Source organism: Pseudophryne corroboree, chromosome 10 (assembly GCF_028390025.1).
Source record: "Pseudophryne corroboree isolate aPseCor3 chromosome 10, aPseCor3.hap2, whole genome shotgun sequence".
Taxonomy (NCBI): Eukaryota; Metazoa; Chordata; class Amphibia; order Anura; family Myobatrachidae; genus Pseudophryne; species Pseudophryne corroboree.
The window spans coordinates 90891812-90918980 of NC_086453.1; the positions used below are offsets into that span (position 1 = coordinate 90891812).

Sequence of the window (27169 nt, forward strand, 5' to 3'; positions counted from 1 at the left end):
TCTCTTGGTCACTATTAGGATGGCGTTACCCTCGTATTGTAGTTTCTTTTTTTAAACCAATATCATTTGATGCACAAATTATGGAGACATGTATTAGACTGATGGCATGGAGTTACACTTACTCCCTTTACATGCCATGGCCTGACCACTGTTATACGTGAATTGTGATGTCATAATCAGTGAGTGACACTACTGCTCCCAGCTGTAACAGGCCAGTTCCTCACAAACAATCCGGCGCTGTGACAGGACCTGCCCTCCTGGTAAGTGAGATTTCCTAAACTTTCTATTTGACGGAATGGTTAGTAAAACTAGCCGAAACTAATAGCAGTATAACAATTATCAGTATAAACCTACATTCAATAATAAATAGCAGCAACAGAGTACATGTCAGGTCTGTGGATGACCCTCTGTCACTGGTTTTGTAGCATAGGTATGATTATAAATGATTTATATGGAGCTACAAGGGTTCTGCAGTGCCTTCTATAGAAGCAGAACATGCACTAATATTACATTGGGCCTGCTTCTGAGGTGGGAGTAAAGCAGAAATGAACAAGGAGACCTATCTCTATTACAGTTTTGCACTTCTACACCAGAGGTATTAATGGGATCCGGTCTGAAGATCGACACTGTCCAGGTCGACAATGTTTAGGTCGACCACTACAGGTCGACAGTCACTATGTCGACAGGGCTGGAAGGTCGACAGGGTTTCCTGGCCGACATGTGCTAGGTCGACAGGTCAAAAGGTCAACCTAAACATTGTCGACCTAGACCAGGCGTGGCCAACCTGTGGCTCTCCAGCTGTTGTGAAACTACAAGTCCCAGCATGCCCTGCCACAGTTTTGTTATTAGGGAATGCTAAAACTGTGGCAGGGCATGCTGGGACTTGTAGTTTCACAACAGCTGGAGAGCCACAGGTTGGCCAGGCCTAACCAAGACAGTGTGATCTAATGATCCACACCCGTATTAATATGTATCTGTGTTGTATATAAATATTAACGGGGCAGCACGGATGGTGTAATGGTTAGCATTACTGCCTCACAGCACTGAGGTCATGGGTTTGATTCCCACCATGGACGTAATTGTGTGGAGTTTGTATCTTCTCCCTGTGCTTGCGTGGGTTTCCTCTGTATACTCCAGTTTCTTACCACAATCCAAAAATACACGGGTAGGTTAACTGGTGCCAAATAAAAATATTAACCCTGGCGTGAATATGTGTGTGTGTACTGGTAGGGCACATAGGTTGTAAAGCTCTTCTGGGGCAGGAACTGTTGTGAATGGGCAAATGTTCTCTGTAAAACGCTGCGGAATATGTGTGCGCTATATAAATAACTGGTAATAAATAAATTAGTATTTTTTTCTTTTGCAGTCAACAGCACAAAATAAAATGGATACACAGGAATTGTACCTATACTGTGCCCTACAAGTGGAGGTCGCTCGATTCCGTAAGTAAAGTAGATAAAGCTGTGACATTATATGATCCCTCTCTAATTACAAGCACCTTAGGGTAGTCATGCAGTTCTGGGGAGCACTGGGGGGGGGGGGGGGGGTTACTTCCCTGTTACATTCCCCTGCTTTATATAGATTAGTCATCATATGTGGGTATACAGGGACCTTACATACAGTTGCTATGGGGCCCACACACATATCTAGTTACACCCCTGATGGAATAGTACATGTTGGTTTGCTGCCAAAGACTCTGCACCCCCCTTGCTATTTTATTGTACAATTAAGTTTTTATGGGCTAATGTTCCAACAATAATTTCTGGTTCTTGTAGCTTGTGTTTGGGTAATTGGCGTGTCAGATCTTTGGCGTTTGGTAATTGGCATTCTACTCTAATACCATCTCTTGCTTTTCCATTATACAGTCTTATTTCAAAATTATGGCATACAGTACATTAGCAGGGTGAGTGTAGGGTACAATTTAGGAACATTTGTCATTTCAGAGTAACACACTGGATAATGGGAAGAAGGGGAAAGAAAAGGAGGAAACCTGGGTGGGTCACGGGGAGGGAAAGCAGAGCACGCTCCTCAGATATACTGCAAACAATACCTCTGTCTACCTAAATAGCAGAGTATGGGCCCAAGGGGTGAGAGTAACAAGGCCAATAAGTATTAGCACAGAAATGACCACAGAAGATGCTGCACATAGGAGATACTAGAAAAAGACAAAACCAGGGCTCCCGGAGTGACTTACATTTACTGTGTGACATTCTGTGTACTATACAGTGTTGCAGTGGCGGAACTAGCGAGCGGTGGGCCCAGGCGCAATAACATGCTATGCCCCCCCATCCCGTCCAAGTCCACCCCCTCTCCCCCCAACTCCAATTAGAGATTCTTTGCATGCTCCCGTATAATATATATATATATATATATATATATATATAGTGGTGCAAGTAGAAAAAAAATGTTAGTTGTACTGCGCGCGCACGGCAAAAAATGAATGTGGCCACATGGGGCGTGGCCAATAAAAATGGGGGTGTAATACACATATTACCCAAATAGTACAGTGCCCGATATACATATGCCCCCACAGTGCCAGATATGTCCGCACAGTGCCAGAAAGACACATGCCCCTACAGTGCAAGATACACATATGCCCCCGCAGTGCCAGATATGTCACCACATTGCCAGATACACATACCCCAACAGTGCTAGATATGCCCCCACAATGCCAGATACACATATTCCCCCACAGTGCCAGATATGCCCTCATAGTGCCAGATATGCCCCCACATTGCCAAATACGCATGCCCCCACAGTGCTAGATACACATGCCCTCATAGTGCCAGATATGCCCTCATAGTGCCAGATATGCCCTCACAGTGCTAGATATGCCCCCACAGTGCCAGTTTAGATATTATTACCTGCGCATTGCCAGGGGTTTCATGTGCGTTGCCAGAGGTTTCATGCGCATTGCCAGGGGTTTTACATGTGGTGTCATGCTTGTTCCCAGGGGTTTAATGCTCTGGGATCCATGCTCGTTGCCACAGGAAATGCTCTTTGCCTAGGGGTAGCTAGGGATGGCTACTGACCATCGATGTTATCCATCAATGGTGACCATCAATGGATAACCCACCGATGGCCATCCCTAGCATTTGCTGGTGGGCACTAGCCCGCCAGCACTATAATGCTCTCCCCTTTCCATCTCCCTCCTCCCCTGTACTCCACTTGGCTGGCGGAGTTTTACGGAATGACGCGATTGTGTCATAACATCATGACATGATGGCGTCATCCACCGGACCGGCCGAGAGGAGTGAGGAGGAGGGATGGGGAGAGGGGCCCACTGCTGTCAAAGGGTCCAAAGCCAGCGGCATTTTATCTCTTCACTGGCATGCCACTGAAGAGGTGAAATGCCGCTGGCTTTGGGCCCTTTGACAGCGGTGGGCCCCAGTGCAAGGCACTGCTTGCACAGGCGGTAGTTCCGCCACTACAGTGTAGTATATGAAACATTCTACAACCATAATACCAATCACTGGGCAGCTGCAGAACCCAAGACACCAGTGTGACTGTTATTTTATATTTTATTTACAGATATAAAACGCCAGTACAAACTGCTCAGAGCTGATGCTAGGAGCATAATAGTAAGTGAATAAAGCATCTGTACTCTCTCCCCCCTTCTCTCTCTCTCTCTCTCTCTCTATCCTCTATCTCGCTCCTCCCTCTCCATCTCACTACTTCTGTCTATCTATCTATCTATCTATCTATCTATCTATCTATCTATCTATCTATCTATCTCTATCCATACTTGCCTACATTAGATTTCTCCTCTCCGGGAGAAGCCCAGAGAGGAGATGCTGAATGAGTCTCCGGGGGAAGGGGGGGGGGGGGGGGCTAGACTGTGACATCATCATCATCATCATCATCTGTGATTTCCGTAATTTTAACCCCTTTCCCACCCGACGGCGCCAACTGAAAAACTGAGCTCACAGTGCCTGGAGGCGGTGTTACAGAGGAGGCCCCACTGCATCCTGGGACAGCATAAAGCTTTAGCATGTAGATGGCTCTGAATCAAGATCCACTCTACACCCCGATGTATTTCATAATCATATATGCATGATTCACGGCATTTTGTTGGGCCACGTTCCCATCATCAGCCAGCTCTATCCATTCTCCCGGCTTCTCCTGCAGAGGAGAGATTAAAGTAGGCAAGTATCAATCACTGTTAATTTAGGACCTGATTCACATGTGTATGTAAATCTGATGGTGTTACGTACAGCTCCGATGGCAGGTGGACTGTGCATGTGTGGGCTCATACTGCATACTGCGGGGGAGCAGAACGGGTCCTGTGTTGATGCTCGCCGTGCCTCCAAGTAAATGCATGACAGACATGCTGTTGCCATTTGAGGGGTGGAGCGGGTGCGGCGATGGTGACCATTCTACAAAACTGACTCTACTGGCCCCCGGCAGAGGAGTTCTTCATTTTAGGCTTACTCAGATGGCTGATGGTCACGATGATGATCCGATGCTGGGACTTTGGACGCAGCACTAGGATCTGCTATGCCAGTGGGCGTCTTTCGCCTCAGATGCTTCATGTGGCATTAAAAATTTTTTGCATTGCTTCTCCATCCAAAGACACGGGGGAAACGCAAACAGCGTCCATCTCTGAATCACCCCTTATCCATACATAAAGCTAGGACACATCTATCAGCTTTCCTGTCAGAATATATTTATCCCTTTGATATCTATCTCAATGTTAATTTAATCCATACATAAAATTAGGGCACATCTATCAAATTTACCACTAAATCAGATGAATCTCTCTTTACGACACATTTATTAAAACAATTGTGAAGAAAATCTCCTAAAAACTGATGCAAACTGTAAGTATACCCTATACTTGCCTATGCTGGCCGGGAGGTTCCTGAATAGCGGGTGCTGTTCCTGGCCACCCAGAAGTCTCACAAAGGCTGTACTCCAAGTTCCCAAGTAAAGATGGCGGTACGGGCGGCCTACAACACAATTTGCACTGAATTACATCATCATAGCCACGCTACCTGCTTTACAATGACAGTAATCTTGACAGTGTATAGTGGGGTCTATGGTCACAGTGACGCAATCTCATTCGCCTCCACTCCCCTGCACTGCACTCTATGCTGATCAACACCCCCTGCTCCGCCCCCCAATACTGCTCCCCCCCCCCCCCTCCTGCTGTGTTGACCTGACTGCAGAAAGTCACCAAGTATGAAGCATCCCCTGGATGTATTACAGAGGCTCTACAGCAGAGAACGGTTTCTGATCACAGTAGCAGCCACCATAGGTTTCTATATTAAGAGATATACAAAGCTGGGAAATGTAATAAACCTATAACATTTAGTAACTAACTAGCTTGTATTGGAGGTTACACTCTATATTCCTCCTATAATTTATTGTATTTTCTCCCCTGTACCACAGAGATCTTGCAGAAGACTGGTGAACAACAAGTAAGTAACTGTCATAGCTGTAGGAAACTGACTGTGACTCTAATTCTCATGGTCACTGATGCACAGTTACTAGGAGTGACCAGAATATACATATTGCCATGAATCAGTGTAATATACACCCCACTGGCACACTATGTGACCTATTCACCAACGTGACTGTATCCATTATACATGCGGGCACAGTGGTTTCCTCGTGTTTGTCACACACGAAGCTATAGATCCAATCAGTAAAGTTGTACCGCAGGAGATATCAGGGATATTTGCTGTATGCGATCTACACATGACGTGTCAGGCGTCCCCATACAGTAGTAGTATGGGGGGCTATTCATCAGTCTCAGGGCGGGAACAGTCTCCCCCTAACCTTTATACTGTAAGCTGTAATGAGCAGGGCCCTCTGCCCTCCTGTTATCATTACCTATAACTCTTGCTCACCAGTTACACCTGCATCCCCTACTTGTGCCCTCTGCCCCTTGTCTCCACTCACTCTTCACACCTCTTTCAGTGGCTGTAGCCCTGTCAGTTGCGCCCACGCTAATGGGCACAGGCTTCAGCCTGAATGCACCCCTTGCACCCCTGCCGGAACCCTGCGTGCTAAATACCAGAGTCAGGAATTTTCCTCACAGCTGTAGGGTCTGCAAGGAACAATCCACAATAAAATGCAGATTCCACATTTTATCACATGGGGAAACCCACTGATTCCATATTTTACACATGGTACAATCAGTTAGTTGTGAGATCAACAACACTGCTAACTGAATATGCCCCTAAGCAGTATTATATGTAAAATCGGGGAATGTTGCAATATATGTATATATATATATATATATATATATATATATATATATGTATACATCTGGTCAGTCCTATATGGTCACCCAGAGACGGAGCCATGACCAGTTCTATACATGAGCTATGCTTTCTGCTCTCAGTCTTTCCCTAACACTGGCTGTTACAGGCCAGACTCCCCCAAGCACAGCAGCTGTCACTCACCTGGGAAATCACCTGACACCAGTTGGGTTATATGACCTAAAACTAGGGTGCAAGGGAAATGTGGCCACAGGGACACTTGAATAAAACACTGCATTATTCCACTGCACTCTCCACTACCATACCTGGGATGCAGGAGGGATGTGACCACATAAAAATGAGTGACATGATTTGCACTATGTGGGAATAATGTTCCCTATTATTATATAGGATACAATGTACAGTGATCATATGCAACGGGCAAGTGCAGAGTTTCTCTGAATTTTGTTTTGTTTGAGCAATATGGACAGGGACAATGAGAGGGAGGTACTAATTACCCAGGCCTAGGACTGTTGAAGGGCCCTGACCAGCTGCTGGGTGTGGGCGGCACACACCAATGATGCAGCTTCTTGTTGCTGAATACCGTATTTTCCTATTTTTTTTAACTGGAGGGGGCATGGCCACTCTTCTAGGATTTGGACACACCCACTTCAGTACCTGACCCTGTGGCTGTCTCAATGTCCCTGAATCTGGTCACATCCCAGATATGATAGACTTTATCATTTTCCCATAGTCTTTTCCATATATGTTTATGGTCTTCTAAAATGTATTGTGTACATGGACATGACTCCCTTTACCTTTGTCACTTACAAGGTTTCTCTTCTCTTTATAGGAACATCAAAACGTAATTCCAAGGAGGAGGAATGGGTGTGACTCTCTGTGCTGGTGTGGGTCTTTATGAAACAACTATGTAAGCTGCTGCATGCTATATCCACGTGGGGGATATGGTGCCTGACAAGCTCAGCTGTGACGATGCGATAATCATGCTAACTATAGGAGAGTGCTCGTAACCTCTCCTATAGCTAGCAGGATTATTGCATCGTCACAGCTGACCTCAGAAACACATCACCGGCACAGCAGTCATTCAGTACCCCCATTGACTCCCATCAAATTGTACCATCTAAGGCAGCAGCTACCAGAGACCTACACCAGCACAGACAGGTCACACCCACTGGGAGGAATTATTCACCATCAACAGCAACCCTCCCTTCACCATCTTAAATAAAAAAAATCTGCATTTCACATGAATGAGTGCTATTAGCCTTCTTTGAAATGCATTTCGCACATTCAGAGTGTACATATGAGCTTCATCAGAAATACAATGTTATTGTGGTGTGTGTAGCCGGTGATCGTGGTGAAAGTGTACAATACAAACCTCTGTTGTCTTCGTCTTTAAAATAAATAGGAAGTACAGTAGTGTGAACAGACATATACAGTGGGAGGAGTCAAGGCGCAAACAGCTAATCAAAAGTGGCTTTAAATTATCATCTTCAATGTCATCATTATCATCACCAGTATGTATTTTGCAAGGTCATACAGTAAGTGTAAGATGCTAAAAAAGCTTTACATGGCTCTAAGTCATCTTGTATATATGCAATATAGAAATGGTATGGTACAATGGTAAGTATGGTTCACGGTATATGGGCTACTACTCACTGACCTTTCTTGATCTTCCTGACACTTCAGTTGAGTTACCTGGAGGATAGTTTCTGCTTCAGGTTCGCTAGATAATGACGGGATATTAAGACTAGTGATGAGCGGGTTCGGATCCTCGGGATCCGAACCCCCCCAACTTCACCCATTTTACACGGGTCCGAGGCAGACTCGGATCCTCCCGCCTTGCTCGGTTAACCCGAGCGCGCCCGAACGTCATCATCCCGTGGTCGGATTCTTGCGAGATTCGTATTATATATAAGGAGCCGCGCGTCGCCGCCATTTTTCACTCATGCATTGGAGATGATCGTGAGAGGACGTGGCTGGCGTCCTCTCAGTTTCTATGTTCAGTGGGCTGCAAATTGTGCTGCAAATATCTGTGCTCAGTGTGCTGCAAATATCTGTGCTCAGTGTGCTGCAAGTGCAAATATCTACGTTCTCTGCCTGAAAAACGCTCCATATCTGACTGTGCTCAGTGTGCTGCAAATATCTGTGCTCAGCGTGCTAATTGCTTTATTGTGGGGACTGGGGACCAGCAGTATTATACAGTAGGAAGACAGTGCAGAGTTTTGCTGACCAGTGACCACCAGTATTATACGTTCTCTGCCGGAAAAACGCTCCATATCTGACTGTGCTCAGTGTGCTGCAAATATCTGTGCTCAGTGTGCTAATTGCTTTATTGTGGGGACTGGGGACCAGCAGTATTATATAGTAGGAGGACAGTGCAGAGTTTTGCTGACCAGTGACCAATGACCACCAGTATTATACGTTCTCTGCCTGAAAAACGCTCCATATCTGTGCTGCATTGTAGTATATAGTAGGAGGACAGTGCAGAATTTTGCTGACCACCAGTATAACTATATATATAGCAGTACGGTACAGTAGTCCACTGCTCTACCTACCTCTGTATCGTCAAGTATACTATCCATCCATACCTGTGGTACATTTCAGTTTTGCACAGTTAGCTGACCACCAGTATATACTATATAGCAGTACGGTACAGAAGGCCACTGCTCTACCTACCTCTGTGTCGTCAAGTATACTATCCATCCATACCTGTGGTGCATTTCAGTTTTGCACAGTTTGCTGACCACCAGTATATAATATATAGCAGTACGGTACAGTAGGCCACTGCTCTACCTACCTCTGTGTCGTCAAGTATACTATCCATCCATACCTGTGGTGCATTTCATTTTATCACAGTTTGCTGACCACCAGTATATACTATATAGCAGTACGGTACAGTAGGCCACTGCTCTACCTACCTCTGTGTGTCGTCAAGTATACTATCCATCCATACCTGTGGTGCATTTCAGTTTTGCACAGTTTGCTGACCACGAGTATATACTATATTGCAGTACGGTACAGTAGGCCACTGTTCTACCTACCTCTGTGTCATCAAGTATACTATCCATCCATACCTGTGGTGCATTTCAGTTTTGCACAGTTTGCTGACCACCAGTATATAATATATAGCAGTACGGTACAGTAGGCCACTGCTCTACCTACCTCTGTGTCGTCAAGTATACTATCCACCCATACCTGTGGTGCATTTTAGTTTTGCACAGTTTGCTGACCACCAGTATATACTATATAGCAGTACGGTACAGAAGGCCACTGCTCTACCTACCTCTGTGTCGTCAAGTATACTATCCATCCATACATGTGGTGCATTTCAGTTGTGCGCAGTATATATAGTAGTAGGCCATTGCTATTGATATATTACTGGCATATAATTCCACACATTAAAAAATGGAGAACAAAAATGAGGAGGGTAAAATAGGGAAAGATCAAGATCCACTTCCACCTCGTGCTGAAGCTGCTGCCACTAGTCATGGCCGAGATGATGAAATGCCATCAATGTCGTCTGCCAAGGCCGATGCCCAATGTCATAGTAGAGAGCATGTAAAATAAAAAAAAATAAAGCTCAGTAAAATGACCCAAAAATCTAAATCAAAATCGTCTGAGGAGAAGCGTAAACTTGCCAATGTGCCATTTACGACACGGAGTGGCAAGGAACGGCTGAGGCCCTGGCCTATGTTCAAGGCTAGTGGTTCAGCTTCACCTGAGGATGGAAGCACTCATCCTCCTGCTTGAAAACTTAAAAGAGTTAAGATGGCAAAAGCACAGCAAAGAACTGTGCGTTCTTCTAAATCACAAATCCCCAAGGAGAGTCCAATTGTGTCGGTTGCGATGCCTGACCTTCCCAACACTGGACGGGAAGAGGTTGCGCCTTCCACCATTTGCACGCCCCCTGCAAGTGCTGGAAGGAGCACCCGCAGTCCAGTTCCTGATAGTCAAATTGAAGATGTCACTGTTGAAGTACACCAGGATGAGGATATGGGTGTTGCTGGCGCTGGGGAGGAAATTGACAAGGAGGATTCTGATGGTGAGGTGGTTTGTTTAAGTCAGGCACCCGGGGAGACACCTGTTGTCCGTGGGACGAATATGGCCATTGATATGCCTGGTCAAAATACAAAAGAAATCACCTCTTCGGTGTGGAATTATTTCAACAGAAATGCGGACAACTGGTGTCAAGCCGTGTGTTGCCTTTGTCAAGCTGTAATAAGTAGGGATAGGGACGTTAACCACCTAGGAACATCCTCCCTTATACGTCACCTGGACCGCATTCATCAGAAGTCAGTGACAAGTTCAAAAACTTTGGATGACAGCGGAAGCAGTCCACTGACCACTAAATCCCTTCCTCTTGTAACCAAGCTCCTGCAAACCACACCACCAACTCCCTCAGTGTCAATTTCTTCCTTACACAGGAAAGCCAAAAGTCCTGCAGGCCATGTCACTGTCAAGTCTGACGAGTCCTCTCCTGCCTGGGATTCCTCCGATGCATCCTTGAGTGTAACGCCTACTACTGCTGGCGCTGCTGTTGTTGCTGCTGGGAGTCGATCGTCATCCCAGAGGGGAAGTCAGAATACCACTTGTACTACTGCCAGTAAGCAATTGACTGTCCAACAGTCCTTTGCGAGGAAGATTAAATATCACAGCAGTCATCCTGCTGCAAAGCGGATAACTCAGGCCTTGGCAGCCTGGATGGTGAGAAACGTGTTTCCGGTATCCACCGTTAATTCACAGGGAACTAGAGACTTGATTGAGGTACTGTGTCCCCGGTACCAAATACCATCTAGGTTCCATTTCTCTAGGCAGGCGATACCGAAAATGTACACAGACGTCAGAAAAAGAGTCACCAGTGTCCTAAAAAATGCAGTTGTACCCAATGTCCACTTAACCACGGACATGTGGACAAGTGGAGCAGGGCAAACTCAGGACTATATGACTGTGACAGCCCACTGGGTAGATGTATTGCCTCCCGCAGCAAGAACAGCAGCGGCGGCACCAGTAGCAGCATCTCGCAAACGCCAACTCGTTCCTAGGCAGGCTACGCTTTGTATCACCGCTTTCCATAAGAGGCACACAGCTGACAACCTCTTACGGAAACTGATGAACATCATCGCAGAATGGCTTACCCCAATTGGACTCTCCTGGGGATTTGTGACATCGGACAACACCACCAATATTGTGCGTGCATTACATCTGGGCAAATTCCAGCACGTCCCATGTTTTGCACATACATTGAATTTGGTGGTGCAGAATTATTTTAAAAACGACAGGGGCGTGCAAGAGATGCTGTCGGTGGCCCGAAGAATTGTGGGCCACTTTCAGCATTCAGCCACCGCGTGCCGAAGACTGGAGCACCAGCAAACAGTCCGGAACCTGCCCTGCCATCATCTGAAGCAAGAGGTGGTAACGAGGTGGAATTCAACCCTCTATATGCTTCAGAGGATGGAGGAGCAGCAAAAGGCCATTCAAGCCTATACATCTGCCTACGATATAGACAAAGCAGGGGGAATGCACCTGACTGAAGCGCAGTGGAGAATGATTTCAACGTTGAGCAAGGTTCTGCAACCCTTTGAACTTGCCACACGTGAAGTCAGTTCAGACACTGCCAGCCTGAGTCAGGTCATTCCCCTCATCAGGCTTTTGCAGAAAAAGCTGGAGACATTGAAGGAGGAGCTAAAACAGAGCGATTCCGCTAGGCATGTGGGACTTGTGAATGGAGCCCTTAATTCGCTTAACCAGGATTCACGGGTGGTCAATCTGTTGAAATCAGAGCACTACATTTTGGCCACCGTGCTCGATCCTAGATTTAAAACCTACGTTGTATCTCTCTTTCCGGCAGACACAAGTCTGCAGAGGTTCAAAGACCTGCTGGTGAGAAAATTGTCAAGTCAAGCGGAACGTGACCCGTCAACAGCTCCTCCTTCACATTCTTCCGCAACTGGGGGTGCGAGGAAAAGGCTAAGAATTCCGAGCCCACCCGCTGGCGGTGATGTAGGGCAGTCTGGAGCGAGTGCTGCCATCTGGTCCGGACTGAAGGACCTGCCAACGATTACTGACATGTCGTCTACTGTCACTGCATATGATTCTGTCACCATTGAAAGAATGATGGAGGATTATATGAGTGACCGCATCCAAGTAGGCACGTCAGACAGTCCGTACGTATACTGGCAGGAAAAAGAGGCAATTTGGAGGCCCTTGCACAAACTGGCTATATTTTACCTAAGTTCCCCCCCCTCCAGTGTGTACTCTGAAAGAGTGTTTAGTGCAGCCGCTCACCATGGGGTAAATTTACTAAGGTGGGAGATTTTTAGAACTGGTGATGTTGCCCATAGCAACCAATCAGATTATATCCATTATCTGCTAGAAGCAGCTAGATAAATGGTAAGTAGAATCTGATTGGTTGCCATGGGCAACATCACCAGTTCTAAAAATCTCCCATCTTGGTAAATTTACCCCCATGTCAGCAATCGGCGTACGAGGTTACTTCCAGAAAATGTGGAGAAGATGATGTTCATCAAAATGAATTATAATCAATTCCTCCGTGGAGACATTCACCAGCAATTGCCTCCAGAAAGTACACAGGGACCTGAGATGGTGGATTCCAGGGGGGACGAATTAATAATCTGTGAGGAGGGGGATGTACACAGTGAAAGGGGTGAGGAATCGGACGTTGAGGAGGAGGTGGACATCTTGCCTCTGTAGAGCCAGTTTGTGCAAGGAGAGATTGATTGCTTCTTTTTTGGTGGGGGCCCAAACCAACCAGTCATTTCAGTCACAGTCGTGTGGCAGACCCTGTCGCTGAAATGATGGGTTCGTTAAAGTGTGCATGTCCTGTTTATACAACATAAGGCTGGGTGGGAGGGCCCAAGGACAATTCCATCTTGCACCTCTTTTTTCTTTCATTTTTCTTTGCATCATGTGCTGTTTGGGGACTATGTTTTTGAAGTGCCATCCTGCCTGACACTGCAGTGCCACTCCTAGATGGGCCAGGTGTTTGTGTCGGCCACTTGTGTCGCTTAGCTTAGCCATCCAGCAACCTTGGTGCACCTCTTTTTTTCTTTGCATCATGTGCTGTTTGTGGACTATTTTTTAAATCTGCCATCCTGTCTGACACTGCAGTGCCACTCCTAGATGGGCCAGGTGTTTGTGTCGGCCACTTGGGTCGCTTAGCTTAGCCATCCAGCGACCTTGGTGCACCTCTTTTTTTCTTTGCATCATGTGCTGTTTGGGGACTATTTTTTAAATCTGCCATCCTGTCTGACACTGCAGTGCCACTCCTAGATGGGCCAGGTGTTTGTGTCGGCCACTTGGGTCGCTTAGCTTAGTCATACAGCGACCTCATTGCGCCTCTTTTTTTCTTTGCATCATGTGCTGTTTGGGGACTATTTTTTAAATCTGCCATCCTGTCTGACACTGCAGTGCCACTCCTAGATGGGCCAGGTGTTTGTGTCGGCCACTTGGGTCGCTTAGCTTAGTCACACAGCTACCTCATTGCGCCTCTTCTTTTCTTTGCATCATGTGCTGTTTGGGGACTATTTTTTTGAAGTGCCATCCTGTCTGACACTGCAGTGCCACTCCTAGATTGGCCAGGTGTTTGTGTCGGCCCATTGGGTCGCTTAGCTTAGTCATCCAGCGACCTCGGTGCAAATTTTAGGACTAAAAATAATATTGTGAGGTGTGAGGTGTTCAGAATAGACTGAAAATGAGTGGAAATTATGGTTATTGAGGTTAATAATACTATGGGATCAAAATGACCCTCGAATTCTATGATTTAATCTGTTTTTGAGGGTTTTTTGTAAAAAAACACCCGAATCCAAAACACCCGAATCCGACAAAAAATTTTCAGGGAGGTTTTGGCAAAACGCGTCCGAATCCAAAACACGGCCTCGGAACCGAATCCAAAACCAAAACCCCAAAAATTTCCGGTGCACATCACTAATTATGTATATATATATATATATATATATATATATATATATAAAGCCCCAAAGTATCAAGATAATTATGAAAATGAACACAGTGACAGGCGTGCTCCCAGGCGGTAATAATACACTTTTCCTCCCAAGCCGGTAAGTTCCTTTCCATAAATTAGTGTAAGTCTCCTTAAATTTAGAAACACGCTGATTGTCCCGTAACTGACACAAACACTCCCTGTGAATGGTCTGACCAGCACCCCAGGCTTATACTATATGGAGTAGGCAGGTACTCACTAAGTCTCAGCATATGTACTGGTCGCTCAGATCTCCCCCACACTGCTGCATCTAGCTGCGGTATCTCTCTCTCTCTATATACAGGACCTCCCACTCTGCATCAGCTGTTAGCAACACACTAATACAGGGTTTCCCCTGTTTCTGCTCTGTACCTCTGGGGCTGCTCTCCGATTATAGCGTTGATACTGCTGCCAGTAAGGATTGCGGGGTCTGGAGCACTACGGCCACCGTCACCCTTCTCCAGGCACACTGTCCCCTCCGTTCCTCCACCGGTTACCGCTGACACGCCGCACTCCATCACCTCTCCCTGGGTCACGCTGCAGCACACTTAAGACACAGGACTTTGCAGTGTAGTCACACTCTGTCTGAGGCTGCCTCCATCCTGGCTCCACACGCATCACCAGTGCTGACCTCTGTGATCCTCTCAGGGTTCCACATGGGTCCTCACTCAGCCTGCAAGCATGAGCAGGGCATATATCACCTCCCTCTGTCCGGGCCAACATTCCACATCCAGGGTTCCCGCTCTTGGAGGAGCCAATCAGGTGCAAGTAAGGAGACCTGTGCCTTTTCAGCAAAACTCTTTGCTGCATTAACGCATGCTGTCCCTGCAATTTCTCCTAGGGAAAAGGCTGTGCTGGGTTATGTACAGCCTCTCCCACAATTCTCAAAAGACATGCTGTAACCTGTAGTTCCACAGATTCCGGGGGTACCACATGAGGCGCACCTTACCTATATGATGGTTGCTCGTAATGTGGAACCTCTGAAGAACTGTATCTTCTAAGGCAGACAGTGTGTTCAGTCGGTATTCACTATTCATGTAGGAGATCACATTGTCCAGATGATTTCTATGAAGGAATGTTAACAAGGTCAGCATCGTACTAGCCTCACATCCTGCCCCCTGCGTCTCTCAGCCACAACATCTCCCCCTTGTGTCTCTCAGCCACACCATCTCCCCCTGTATCTCTCAGTCACACCATCTCCCCCTGTATCTCTCATCTACACCATCATCTCTCCCTTGTGTCGCCTCTCAGTCACACCATCACCTACCCCCTGCGAAGTCTCTCAGCCAGAGGCTTATCTAGCATGGAACGAGTAGGGCACGTGCCCTGGGCGCCGTGGCAGCCCCAGCAAAGGGGGGCGCCACCGGCACCTGCACGTCCTGCTCGCCCCATGCGACAGGGTTTGGAGCCGCAAGCGCTACCAGAGGTGCTCTCCCTGTCTCCCCGACTACGGCTGCTGTGCCTTTCACACTGTACAGGCAGCGGCAGCCAGGAGCCTCCCCCTACTCCCCCCTTGCACAGTCTACATAGCGCGTGCGCGACTTCGGAGGTGCGCGGCCTGGAGGTGCAGGTGAGCAGGCCGCCACTGTTTAAACTTTCCTGTCGGTGGAGAGAGGGGGGAGAGAGGAGGGGGGGTGCGGGACAGTGTGCTTGTGTGTTAATTGTGTGTGTGTGGGACAGTGTGAGTGTGTGTAAATTTTTGTAGTCCAGTGTGTGTGGGGGAGGGGAAAGTATGAGAATGTGTGTGTAGTCTGAGTGGGTGTGTGTGGGGTTTGGGGGTGGCCAGTCTGTGTGTGTGTGTGTAATCTACAGTGTGTGTGTGTGTGTGTGTGTGTGTGTGTGTGTGTGTGTGTGTGTGTGTGTAAGTAAGGGGGTGGGGCAGTCTGTGTGTGTGAGCGGGATGTACTAATGGCCATTTTCCTAAGAGGGATCACGTGCACTGAGATGCCCTTCTCATTCACCATCCAGCTGGGTGGCCGAGCCGGGCGGGTGGAAAGCCAGCAGCAGGGCAGCATGCCAGATATCAGCAGCCCAGGGTGCGGGCTGTAAGGCACGTGCGGAGCGGTGCGGAGCCCAAAGCTGGAGATCGGCAGAATGTTGACCGGCAACAAGTGGCTTCTGCTTCCGCGTTCAACATGCTGCCGATCTCCGGCTTTGGGCTATGCAGGTTAAGGGGATGGGTGTCCTCTGCCGGTGTACTGCAGCTCCGGGGGTGCGGGCTCCGGAGGCTCTCAGCACTGTTGAATATCCAGCTGCCTCAAGTATGTACAGCCCGTACCCTCGGCTGCTAATATCCGGCATGCTGCTGCTGCTGCTGCTGCTGGCTGTTCCCCCGCCCGGCTCGGCCACACAACTGTACGGTGAAAAGGGCATCTCCGTTCCCGAAGTTTAATACATATGTCTCAGTAAATGGCCTCTGCAGTAAACGATACTAATGCTTACCATGGCAGTAATAGCGGGGAGGACGGCGCACATCGGGATCCTGCAGCTGGAGAGAAGAACCCCTTCGGAGCACAGCAGACCACACTGAAAAGGGTGCATCCTTGGTGCGGTGCTCTGCATCCCGGGTGGCGACGAAGACGTGGAGTGTCGGAGGTGGCAGAAGGCAGCTTGGGGTGAGAAACCACTGCAACCCTTCCGCTGCTAAACTCTGCAATTAGTCAATTAAGGGGGTAGGCTCCCCTCACCACAGTGCCCCGCAGGATTAGTTAATTAAGGGGGTAGGCACCCCTCACCACAGTGCCCCACAGGCCTTGTTAATTAAAGGGGTAGGCTCCCCTCACCACAGTGCCCCGCAGGCCTTGTTAATTAAGGAGGTAGGATCCCCTCACTCTATAATGTGAATTTTGTCTTATACCATGTGCTGTAACCTGAATTTTGGCTCATACCGTGTACTATTATGTGAATTTCGGCTCATACTGTGTGCTATAATGTGAATTTCGGCTCATACTGCGTGCTATAATGTGAATTTTGGCTCATACCGTGTGCTATAATGTGAATTTCGGCTCATACCGTGTGGGCTAATGTGAATTTCGGCTCATACCGTGTGCTGTAATGTGAATTTCGGCTCATACCATGTGGGCTAATGTGAATTTCGGCTCATACCGTGTGCTGTAATGTAAATTTCGGCTCATACCATGTGGGCTAATGTGAATTTCGGCTCATACCGTGTGCTGTAATGTAAATTTCGGCTCATACCATGTGGGGTAATGTGAATTTCGGCTCATACCATATGGGGTAATGTGAATTTCGGCTCATACCGTGTGGGGTAATGTGAATTTCGGCTCATATCATGTGGGTTAATGTGAATTTCAGCTTATACTGTGTGCTATAATGTGAATTTCGGCTCCTACCCTATGGGGTAATGTGAATTTCGGCTCATACCGTGTGCTATAATGTGAAAGGGGCACCAGTACTAGATAGTATAAGGGGTCCTACTACACTGTAAGACACACCCCTTTTGAGTGACCACGCCCCTTCTCCGGGGCGCGGGCGCCGAAGGCACGCACATAATTGCTATCTACACTCTTTCATTCCCCCTTCAAAAATTCAACTTCCACCATGCACCTACATCTATACATACACACCCTGACATCTTTATATACAGTGACACCGGTGGCGTGTGCACATACTTTCCTTTTGTAGTTTTTTTTTTGGGGGGGCGGGCCTGTACACAATATTATTTTATCTATTGATAGTTTCTTACATAGCGCAGCTAAATCTGTTATGCTTTACAATTGGAAACAACACTAATAAAACAAAACTGGATAATAACAGAGAGGTAGGGAAGCCCTGCTCGCAACTTAAGGTGTGTACACACAGTGAGATTCGGGCTAACCCCGATTCTCACTATGCGACATGGACTGTGGTCGGTACACAAGCATAGATGACTGTGCTTGTGATACTGGCTCTGTACGATTTTGGCTAAGTGTCAAGTGACCATACTTTTATACTAGATAGTGAAAATTGACTTGCCTGCACAGTCTATCTAGGCTTGCCATACCAACCTCACGGGACCGTGGATTGGTATCGCAAGGTGACTTTCACCTTGCGATCTGCACTAACTTTTCTTGTGATTTTGACTATATAGTCAAAATCAGAAGAAAAAAATGTCACTGTGTGTACACACCATAACAATCTACAGCTGAGATACAAGGAAACAAGGGAGCAATTGGCACACCACTACGGGCAGGAAGCCACTGGAAGAGATGAATGATGAACTGATGACACAGCCACCACGGATCCCATCAGAGCCCCCTAAACTCCACCATTACAGTCCAAGCCTCCAGGATATCCATGCTTGAGTCCAGATAGCTAAGTCAAAGTGAGGTACTAAGTCATCTGTGCTCAAGCATGGCTACTAAGTCACCTGTGTTCAAGCATGGCCATCCCTAAAAACCCGGCCTGGATGGTGGAGTATGCAAAATTCTGTCTCACATTAAAAAAAGCCAGATCCAAACAAAAATACATTGAAAATGCCAGACCCATAAGCAAATTGAAAAAGCCAGCCCCAAATAAAGATACACTGAAAAAGCCTGATCCACATAATACATTGAAAAAAGCCACATTCACTAAAATTACATAAAAAGCCAAATCCACATAAAAATATATTGAAAACTACAGATTCACACAAAACCACATTGAAAAAAAAAGCTAGATCTATATAAAAAATAAATCTAAAAGAATCCACTTCCACATAAAAATACACCAAAACAAAGTCAGATCCACCAAAAACACATAAAAAGCCAGATCCACATAAAAATACACAAACAAAAAACAGATCTACACATAAGCACACCAAAAATGCCAGATCCACATAGAAATACTATAAATTGGAGGGTTCTGCGCACTGAGTGTCTTTATTCTATAGCTAGCCGGGGTGTGCTGCTCGTTCTGATGGGTGTTCCAACCCACCTATATGTAAATGGAGAAGCTTAGTGGATATACCACAATAGAACTGCACTCAACCCCTAAGGTATGTGTGTTTAGCTAACGAATGCACATCAGATGTAATAAAGGATAATGTATGAACAGACCCAAATTTGAGTTTGCACTTGGATATAGAAATCACAAAAATAACAATATGATGCGAATTAATTGTTGTAAGCCACTGTATTTATTGTATACTGGCCAATCTAAAGGTGTACGGTTAATGCCCAGGGTGGGCGATATTGTCTCTTATAAAGTTCATGCAGGTGGGCGATATTGTCTCTTATAAAGTTCATGCAGGTTATAATACAGACTGCGGCGTCCCACACATCTGCTGTTGAAAAGTCTTTAGGAAAAAATAATAATAATAACAAATGCTGGTGTTGGTAAAAAATCTTTAAAACCTTCACGATGCCCTGAGCTTACGGTGGTGGCATAAGTGGGGTAAAAAAGGGGGGTCTCTGGACTGGTTTCCTCTCTCTGCCCCTGCTGCCCGTGGTGCGTCCTTGTTCAGACGCCCCCCGGGTGCAGGTCGGTCAGAGAGGTGGACCTGTCTAGCGGCGGGGAAAGGATTCAAATGCCGCTCTGCAGAGCGGCTAGCTGCACCTCTCCCACCGCTTACAGAGAACTCACCTGTCGCCCGCTCCAGCCGCACACCGCGCTCCGTCACCGGCTTCCTCCGCTGTCTGTTATCCTAGCAGCGCTGCTGGCTTCCGGGTTGGTCCGGTCACGTGACCGGGTCTTTTCGACGTGGGAAAGAGTCTTCCTGATGAAGTCTTTGAATCTGTAGTGGTTCTTTCTTTGTAGTTCCTCCAACGCGTTTCAACCTTTCGGTCTTCCTCTGGGAGTGCTTGAAGTGTCTAGATTGACATGATTTATATGTTTCTGAGGGGGCCATACCAGTTCTGATTGGATGAAGGATTGTATCACTGATTGGGCCTCTGACCTGTCTATCAAACTAGACCTGTTCTGATTTGTATGTTTCTGAGTGGGCCATACCAGTTCTGATTGGATGAAGGATTGTATCACTGATTGGGCCTCTGACCTGTCTATCAAACCAGACCTGTTCTGATTGGATGAAGGATTGTGTCACTGATTTGGCCTCTGACCTGTCTATCAAACCAGACCTGTTCTGATTGGATGAAGGATTGTATCACTGATTGGGCCTCTGACCTGTCTATCAAACCATACCTGTTCTGATTTGTATGTTTCTGAGGGGGCCATACCAGTTCTGATTGGATGAAGGATTGTATCACTGATTGAACCTCTGACCTGTCAATCAAACTTGACCTGTTCTGATTTGTATGTTTCTGAGTGGGCCATACCAGTTCTGATTGGATGAAGGATTGTATCACTGATTGGGCCTCTGACCTGTCTATCAAACCAGACCTGTTCTGATTGGATGAAGGATTGTGTCACTGATTTGGCCTCTGACCTGTCTATCAAAGTCAGTGTGTTATTTCTCTAAAGTGGTAGGGTCCTATTTACAAAATTAGAGTATGATGTGACATAGCTGATCTAGTATAATGTTTAGGAGAGATATACAAATAATACAGATATCTTATTTATGTATTTGTTAAATGCATGTTTGTAATGCCTCTGCATCATTATATATTAGAAATAAGTACCCTATATTAATATTTGTAGTTCTCCTGCTGATGGTGTCTAAAATGAGGAAAAGAGGTGTGTACAGTATTCGGATGATGTTGTGCTACTGTTGTAGTATCTGACCTTATTGTCTTTAAGATTATTTGCAGATGACCGACCTGATCTCATTGTCAATATTGAGACCCCTAGGGGCTAGGGTCCCCATATTGACAATCATGCTCAATTCTTCTTTGTTGATTTTGTGAATAAAGTCCCCTCCTCTCCAGTTTCTTTTCACCTCTTTTAGCCCCGTGAATTTGAGTAATGTGGGATCTGAATGATGGTAGTCCCTAAAGTGTAAAGATAACCGGTGTTCTTCCGTCCCCTTCCTGATGTTCCGTACATGCTCGGCTATTCTTGCTTTTAACGGTCTTATCGTCCTTCCTATATAGTGTTTTACGCACGGGCACTGTAATATGTATATGATGCCCTGGGTGTGGCATGTTAGCCTGTCCCTAATCCTAAATTCATAGTCATTGCTCACAGATCTCATGTTGCATATGGGTGCAGTGCTTTTTGCGCCCGTGGTTTTGCATCCTATACAAGTCCCACAGTGGAAGAAACCTCCTTTCTTGTGCGTCCCATCTATTGTGGTTTGTGTTTTGTTGGTTGGTGGTATGCAGCTGTGTACTAATTTTTGTTTTATATCGGGGGCTTTTCTGTATACCACCTTTGGCTTTGGTGGTAAGATTTTGGCTAAGGTGTCGTCTTATAGTAATATGGGCCAGTGTTTCTCAAGAATCTTCTTCACCTTGTTCGCTTGTTGTGAGAACTCTGTAATGAATAGAGGTTCTTCAGTGCTTGTTGCCTGTTCTGGTTTCTTGTATTCTAGAAGTGGTGCTCTATCGTTTTCTCTCACTGTGGTGAAAGCCTTTTGAACTAACTCTGGGTGGTATTTCTTTTCTCTGAATCTATTGCTAAGTGTGGTCCCTTGTGTGTCATAGTCACTGATTCTGGAGCAGTTCCTCCTTAATCTCTTGAACTGGCCCATTGGTATACCTTTGAGCCAGGTGGGATGGTGCCCACTGGATGCCAAGATAAAGCTGTTGACATCCACAGTCTTATTGAATGTGTTGGTGTGTATGGCACCTTCATGTATAAATATATTGAGGTCTAAGAATTCTACTGTCTTGTTGCTATAGTTGGTGGTAAATTTCAAATGCCGATCATTCTGGTTGAGGTTGGAAATGAAGTTTCTGAGTGATTCCTCACTTCCCTGCCAAATGAAGAATATTTCGTCTATGTACCTGGTCCATAGGACGAGACTTGCGCCAAGCTCCGGGTCGGACCAGATGGTATCATCTTCCCATTTGCTTATAAAGAGATTTGCGTAACTTGGTGCAAATCTCGTCCCCATTGCGGTCCCCGTGGTTTGGAGATAGAATTGGTTGTCAAACCATGCATAGTTGTGTGTCAATATGTATTTGATGCCCTCCAAGATGAAATCTCTTTGTTCTATAGTCATATCTGGATCGGTTTCTAAAAAATGTTTTGTGCTGCAGATTCCTTGTGAGTGGCCTATTATGGAATATAGAGAGGTGACGTCTCTGGTGACTAGCCAACAGTCGTCACTCCATGTAATGGATTGTAATTTCTGTAGAATGTCTGTAGTGTCTTTGAGATGCGATTTCTGTGATTTAACATATGGCTGTAAGAAAATGTCAATGTACTGGGATAAGTTTGAACTTATGGAACCTATGCCTGATATAATGGGCCTCCCTGGGGGCTTCGTCGGATGTTTGTGTATTTTGGGTAAGTAGTAAAATACAGGTATTATAGGTTGTAGTGTATTGAGATATGTGTGTTCTTGGATTGATAGGATACCTGTGTCCAGACCTGTTTTCAGAAGGATCTGTAGTTGTTGTTGAAAGGACTTGGTGGGGTCTCCTTTCATTTTCTGATATGTTGTAGTATCGTTCAGGATTCTGTTGGCATCTGCCATGTAGTCGTGTTTGTTGAGTAACACTATCCCCCCTCCCTTATCAGCTGGCTTGATGATCAGGTCAGTGTTCTTGCATAGAACATTAAGGGATTTTCTTTCATTGTTATTGAGATTGAGTGATTTGGATTTGGTGATGGTATTGTCCAATTTCATAATGTCTTTTTCTACCATATTGGTAAAGGTGGCTATGTTATTGCCCATCATGTAACTGGGGTAAAACTGTGATTGAGGTTTCATGTCGGTGTGTAAAAATGGATCCTTGTTACTGGGTTTGTGTTGTGGTATCAGTGTTTTATGGAAGTATTTCTTGAGGGTTAGTTTTCTGGTGAATTTTTGAATGTCCATGTATGTCTCGAATTTATTCATAGGTGCAGTTGGGGCGAATTTCAATCCTTTGTCTAGGGCACTGATCTGGTGAGTATCTAGTGTAAGGTTGCTCAGGTTAAATATGCCCTGTCCTTTTTTGTCCATGTTGTTCATGGTCCATGTTTTACTTTTTTGTCCTCCCCTGCATCCTTGTCTGGTTCGGATAGTTTCCTCTTTGTGGATTGATGAGGTGTTTTGACAGACTCTCCCTGAGGGTGGTGGCATGTCACTAGCCCTAAAAAATGTTGTTCTCCACATAGTGAATGTTTATCTGTTGTGGTTGGTTCTCTAGTGGATGCAGTGTTGGCAACGTTTGCACTAAGGTCTATAATTGGTGAAGTTGCTGTATTCAATGCTCTTAATTCGGTATCCAGCCACCCTTGTTCTAAGGATTGTCTTGCTACCTCTAGTGACGGATCTTCTTCTATATCATAGGTGGAGAAGGAAGTGTCGTAATCTGTACTGGTTGTAGAGTCGAGTGATGTGTTTGTAATGTCCAGCTCTGAAACAGTAGAAGCTATTTTTGGGGGTTGTGTGTGAAGTTTTTTCATATATTGTTGATAGGTTAGTTTTAACCTCTTGTATACGGGTGTCCTTGGTTGTCCCTTGTTTTTTGTGGTCAGGGAGTGTGTTCTATCTTTAGTCTGGTTGTCAAACTGATGTAGTTTGTGTATTATCTTGTTGGGAGTTTTTTATCCTACCCTATGGTGCACCCCGAATTTGTCTCTCAGTATTTTGTTCCTTTTGACTAGTATGATCTTGTCTTCTCCTTGCTTAACTCTTTTGAGTGTAAGTTTGGTAAGGGCGTGAAATTCCTGATCGTGTTCAAAGGGTTAAAGATCTGTGTTTATCTGTTTGATGTTTTGCTCTAATTTGGCTAGTTCTCCTGTATGCGTCTCTATTAGGAGCTGTATCAGTGATACAATCCTTCATCCAATCAGAACTGGTATGGCCCACTCAGAAACATACAAATCAGAACAGGTCTAGTTTGATAGACAGGTCAGAGGCCCAATCAGTGATACAATCCTTCATCCAATCAGAACTGGTATGGCCCCCTCAGAAACATATAAATCATGTCAATCTAGACACTTCAAGCACTCCCAGAGGAAGACCGAAAGGTTGAAACGCGTTGGAGGAACTACAAAGAAAGAACCACTACAGATTCAAAGACTTCATCAGGAAGACTCTTTCCCACGTCGAAAAGACCCGGTCACGTGACCGGACCAACCCGGAAGCCAGCAGAGCTGCTAGGATACCAGACAGTGGAGGAAGCTGGTGACGGAGCGCGGCGTGCGGCTGGAGCGGGCGACAGGTGAGTTCTCTGTAAGCAGTGGGAGAGGCGCAGCTAGCCGCTCTGCAGAGCGGCATCTGAATCCTTTCCCCGCCGCTAGACAGGTCCACCTCTCTGACCGACCTGCACCCGTGGGGCGTCTGAACAAGGAAACCAGTCCGGAGACCCCCTTTTTTACCCCACTTATGCCACCACCGTAAGCTCAGGGCATCGTGAAGGATTTAAAGATTTTTTACCAACACCAGCATTTGTTATTATTATTATTTTTTCCTAAAGACTTTTCAACAGCAGATGTGTGGGACGCCGCAGTCTGTATTATAACCTGCATGAACTTTATAAGAGACAATATCGCCCACCTGCATGAACTTTATAAGAGACAATATCGCCCACCCTGGGCATTGACCGCACACCTTTAGATTGGCCAGTATACAATAAATACAGTGGCTCACAACAATTAATTCGCATCATATTGTTATTTTTGTGATTTTTATATCCAAGTGCAAACTCAAATTTGGGTCTGTTCATACATTATCCTTTATTACATCTGATGTGCATTCGTTAGCTAAACACACATACCTTAGGGGTTGAGCGCAGTTCTATTGTGGCATATCCACATAGAAATACATCTAAAAGTATCAGAGGCAATGTGGCAACAGCCTGGTGGACAGATGCCTTTGGGGCGACGGACTGCGACCAGGGTACTGAGGTCATGGGGCGTTGGACCGTGACAAGTGGGCAGATGATGTGAGCGGGTGGCACACTGTGTGAGGCGACAGCCCGTGAACAGTTGCAAAGGGTGGGGTGACTGGCTGCAACCAGTGGACAGATGGTGTGAGCGGGTGGCACACTGTGTGAGGCGACAGCCCATGAGCAGTGGCAGAGGTGTGTGTGTGTACAGGCAGCGACCATGAGGCAGAGTCTTTGGGCTGATGGACCCTGACTGGGGAGGCAAAGGGTGTGGGCAAAGGGTGTGGGGTGATGGACTGTGACTGGCTGTGATCAGGGGACAGAGGAACCGGTGGATGCCGACTGGGGGACAGGGACATAGGACACGAGTAGGGAGTGGAAGCGCGGGGGGGGGGGGGGGGTACAACAAAAATGCCAATTTAACCCCTCCACAGAAAACACAGTCACCCCTTTGGTCGGTACAGGGTAACACACACAGAAGCAGAGTGTGCAGTGTGTCCCACAAGGTGTGTGTGTGTGTGTGGGGGGGGGGGGGGGGGCACAGGGCACCACATGCACAGAGGTGCAGGACGTGCAAAGTGCATCACACATGGGTGGCGGGACAGGGTGTTACACACACACAGGGGCAGGGGGTGTACAGTGCACCATACATGGGGGTGGGGGGCACATAGTGTAAAATACATAGGGGCAGGGGGCACATGGTGTGCTACACATGAGGTGTCACACACACTGGGGTAGAGGCAGGGAGGCACAGGGGGCTACACACCATGGTAAAGGGGAGTAGAGGGGGTCTCACACACACACACACACACACACACACAAACACACGGCTCTCCAGTCACTCACTGCTGCCATGTCCACATGCCGAGGAGATTGCAGACAGCAGGAGAATCTGAGCTCCAGTGACTATGCAGCCCCATTGTGACGCGGCCGCAGGAGGAGGAGTCGGGGAACTGTGACCGGATGGCTGCTGGAGGGAGGTTGCCGAGACCAGTGGGGAGTAAGGTGGCTCAGAGCTCCGGCACCGACCACCGTGACCGGGGGTGGGGGGGTGGGGTGGGTGGTGGTGGCATGAGCATGTATGGGCCGGCAGTAGCAGGCAATGCATGTGTGAGTGGGGCCGGAGATCAGGGGACGCATGCCTATGGGGGGACTGAGGAAGGGGGCGGGGAGAGAGGACATCGCCTTCAGGGGAGGATGGGCCGGTGTGGCACCTGGCCAGTACAAGTAGGGGGAGGAGACCCATGGGGCAGCCGCCGGACCACTCACCACTGCATTTCTATTTTCACCCTGGGGGACACGACAGATCTGTTATAGAGAGGAGCAGGGTAGGGAAGTGGAGTGATCATACTCCCCCTACTCTTCTCCAGCTGGACCGCCTCTTCATTATTCTTTAGGGCCCGTGACCTACTGTAATGAATTAGTGTGACTGTAGTACTGTTGATGCCAGGCAGCTGCCCCTTCAGATCCCCCGCCCATAGGCAGCTGCCTAAAGCTGCTTAATGGGAACTCCGGCCCTGGTAACAGGGAGAGAAGAAAGGGAGCAGGGCTTAGGGGTGTAACCCAGGTAGACCACGGTATGGGAGAAGTGAATGAAAATAGAGGAACAGGAGAGGTGGGAGAGAGAAGCAGTGGGATGGAGGGGAGACAGGAGAGTGGGAGGAGGAGATAGAAGAGACTAAGAGGTGAGGATAGAGGTGGGAACAGGGGGTAGAGTAAAGCATTAGGTAGTTACTGAGTGAGGGAAGAAATTGGTGAAAAGATAGTCATGGTGTGGATGCGGTAAATAGGGGGGGTAAAATGGAAAGTAGGAAAGGAGAATGTATAAGATAGAGACAGTGCAGTAAATTTGGAGAAATGCAGGTGAAAGAGCAGCGTTTGTAAATATGTATGCACAAGGACAATAGTTATTATTAGTACCACTTTCAGACAGAAAAGTCTGAAAGTCCCGGCAATTACCCGGCATTTCAATGCCATGTCGTTTTGCCGGGACCTGCCTGACCCCCCATTCACGCAGACATGCAAATTACCAGGTCGAGAATTTCGACCGGATAATTTGCAGATCAACACGGGTATTTTGT

General features: G+C 46.8%; 1 long non-coding RNA gene across 1 annotated transcript; it reads left to right on the forward strand.

Annotated features, from left to right (window-relative positions):
* Nucleotides 1-224: 224 nt before the first annotated feature.
* Nucleotides 225-7436, forward strand: LOC134965037 (uncharacterized). Its single transcript, XR_010188277.1, has 5 exons — nt 225-260; nt 1367-1442; nt 3532-3581; nt 5392-5420; nt 7060-7436. It is a non-coding gene; the product is annotated as an uncharacterized LOC134965037 (long non-coding RNA).
* The last annotated feature ends 19733 nt before the right edge of the window (nt 7437-27169 follow it).